The sequence below is a fragment of the Camelus dromedarius genome, chromosome 16, assembly GCF_036321535.1.
Source record: "Camelus dromedarius isolate mCamDro1 chromosome 16, mCamDro1.pat, whole genome shotgun sequence".
NCBI lineage: Eukaryota > Metazoa > Chordata > Mammalia > Artiodactyla > Camelidae > Camelus > Camelus dromedarius.
The window spans coordinates 44,564,080-44,567,693 of NC_087451.1; positions in this window are offsets into that span (position 1 = coordinate 44,564,080).

Consider the following 3,614-nt stretch of genomic DNA (forward strand, 5'->3'; position numbering starts at 1 on the left):
CTCCCCAGCTTCCTAACCTTCCCTCCTCTGAACCCTGCAACCTTTCTGTGTCATTCTTACCCTATTCATACATTGCCTCATTTCATTTCATTTAGCCTTTTAAAAATGGCTAAATTGTCTGATAGATTTCATTGGAATCAGTGAGAATTTTCACGTAGTAGCTGTTGGCCTTGTGTCTCCCTCCCTTGTTCTATCACTCAGATCTCAGTAAGGAGCCGGGCTCCAAGCTAGTTTGCCCATCAGGAAGATGGGGACAGAGGCAGCCCTAGGCAGCCATGGTTTTCTGAACCAGCTGACTCCTACAGCCAGGGGTGTGTCCCTGACCCAAGGAGAGACAGGCTGGCCAGGTGAAGTCTCTGCGTTCTGACAAAAGCACTGCCCAATCTGGGTCAAGCTGGGCAAAGCAGAACCTTACTCTTGGGCATTTTTATTTAGAAATATGGTAGGGTAGCATTTGAGACTAATAAAGAATCGTGCAAATTTGAGGTAGTGTGACATAAAAAATATTACCTAAGCCTCACTCTATGTACCAACTTTGAAATAATGGAAACACCCCCACATAGGAGCCTGGAGCTACTTGGAATCCTGGTCCACAATCTGGGAAGCCCAGCAACATGAGGATCTTTATCCTTGGTTTCTTGTCAGCTCCGTCTTCGTGTCCACCTCTCTTGTTGACATCAACCCCCCACTCATTACAGAGTCTGAGCGGGCATGGGGACTTTCTTGTTCTCATGACCTAATGGTGTGACCCAAGTGCCTTGTACTGCACCTGGCCCAGAGCAGGTGCTTAGCAAACAGCTGCCATCATTCTCCTCGTTGTTGTCGTTGTTATTGATCATTGAGAATTTCTTTTACTCACTAACGTTCCTCAACCATCACTGGCTTACTAAATGTGACTGATTAATGACTTTCTTTGCAGGAGTGGAAGAACCTTGCAGCTGATGGAGGTGGCACTGTCATTACATACTCACTTGAAATCATGCAGCCACGGGCCTGTGCTGGGTGAGGCAGGAAGTGGGGAGGTTTGGTGCTGGGCTGAGCTGGAGGGAGCTGAGCAGCACATGGCTCCACCCTGCCAAGTGCCCTCATGCAGGGAAGACCCTTCACGGCCGGCCGTGCTGGGCAGAAGCATGTGACTCTCTGGAAGTGTTCACCCCAGTCCTCTGCAGACGCAGTCTCACACGCAACACTTGCTGGGGGCCAGTGGGGAGGAGCCCCTATTTTCCTAGCTGCTTTATCCTGTAAGTTGAATCACACTAAGTAAATCCCTGAGTCCAACTAGCACGGTTATCTGACTCACTGGCTTTCACACCACAGGCTGTCACCGATGCATAAGTGAATTGTGAAGTCAGTTGAAAGGCCATGAGCAGCACTAAAACACAAAACATTCTTTTTTGAATATACATAGAATAGGAAAAAATCAGAATGCAAAATCAGAGTTTGTTTTAGAAACTCTTGGTGTCCATATAGTATGTGGTGCTGATTTGTGACATAAAATGTAGCTCACAGCCCAAGCACAGTGTGATCAATAAAGTCCTCAGTGGAAAGGAAGCATCTTCTTTTTGATACTCACTAGCAGCATGGCTGTGGGGCAGGGCCTTTTCCCTTTCTCTTTCTCCATTTCCTTAATATAAACAAATGACTATCTATAGTTTCTCCCAGTTACAATTCTATGAGGTTTGGATAAAGGGAATAGAGTGTGGGGGCCTGAAAACCAGCAGGATGACAAGGGAAGTTTTCCTGACACTTTCTAGGAAGGACTCATATATTCTACCTTCCAACAACTTTGAGTGAGGCTGGTCCTCAAACCCTAGAACTATGTGGCCTTCCCTACCCCAGAACCTCCAAGAAGGCTACTGGCCCAGCCTGGCCTGATGGCCACCACCAGCAGGAACAGGTAACAACCCAAACCTCTCCCCCTCCCCCTTCTTTCCTTAAAGGACTAGGAAAAGCAGAGGCATCTGTGCCTGTCCCATTCCAACTCAGCTTTGGCTGGGGAGCTAGTTTTGCTGGTAAATAAATTTGGGTGAAGCATTACGATAAACATTCTTCCTGTCTCTTGTGCTTTCTTCACTGGAAACTGAAGAGATTGAATAGATGAGCTCTAAGTTCTCCTCTAGTTCTAAAATCCTACTTTAAAAATTACCAGACTAGGGGGAGGGTATAGCTTAGTGGTAGAGTGAGCTGCTTTGCATGCACGAGGTCCTGGGTTCAATCCTCAGTACCTCCATTAAAAATAAATTAACCTAATAACCTCCCCCACAAAAGTAAAACAAAAAAATAAAAAAAACTTTAAAAAAAATTACCAGAGTAGTATTTACCTTACACCTTTTTTTTACTGCCCTTTGCTGCTGTTCTGTGAGAATAAAGCTGTTTTGGAAGAAACATGATCAGAATAATTCATCACAATGACTATCTCTAAATCTTTATTCATTCCTTTTTATTTTAAGTCTTATCTACTCAGTGAGATGATGACTTTTTTTGTAGAAGGAATGCTGTCTTGTTTAATAATCCTTTGACTCTTTCACAGTACCTAACTTAGGATCTGGGGCGCAGCCGGCAATACATTTTATTGATTGTTTTAGGTAACATTCAATAGATAATTCCCAATAAAAATTCTTAGAAGTAGGAAAACAAAATAAAAGTATCTAGCAGAAACCTAAGCATGGTTTTAAAGCCAAGAATAACAGTAGGATGCCTATCATTATGGCCACTATTGATCACTGTTGAGGAGGTCCTCATCAATGCAGTAAGAAAAATACGGGAAAGGAAGAGACAAGCATATTTGCGTATGAAATGATGGACAACCTTTAGGCTGGAAGCAATATAAGAATTCAGGAAGATCCTACATACAAAATCAGGAGATCAACATATAAGCCTCAAAAACTTTCCTCTATAACACAAATAACTAAGAAATAGAAGAAATAGCCCATTAAAATATCAATAAAACTGCATAAAGTACCTAGGGATAAACTTAACCGAGAATGTATAAGACCTATGTGATGAAAACATTAAAACTCTTCTGAAGGATATTAAAATAAAAAATATGTATATAGCATGAGATACCATCTTCCTAGAATGTTGTAAAGATATCAATTGTCCTCAAATTAACCCACAAATTCAATGCAATCCTATATAAATCCAAGATAAATATTCAACAAATCCTGGCTATTTGACATTTGGTGGAGAAATTGTGCAAGAATAGTTATGAAATCTATGAAAAAGATGATCAAAAAGCAGGAGCTTACCCTACCATTTATAAAACATGTTCCAGAGCAACTGGAATTAGGCAGTGTGGTGCCGGTACTGGTATAGGAAAAGGTAACTGGATCAATAGAACAGAGTCCAGATAAAGACAGTATTTTTAATTAGTGAAGAAAGAATGAACCATTCAGTAGAAAATTTTGAAACAATTCGATTTTCATGCAGGGGAAAGAAGTTCGATCCCCTACCTCAACTACACTAAAAAACAAAGCAAATTCTAGATAGATTATAAAAGCACTAGAAGAAAGTATCAGAGACTATTTTTCTGCCACGAGGTGACAAAGGCCTGGCTGACAAAACCCACTCACCATGAGGACAGGCTGATGTGGGGACAGATTGTCAACAGACGG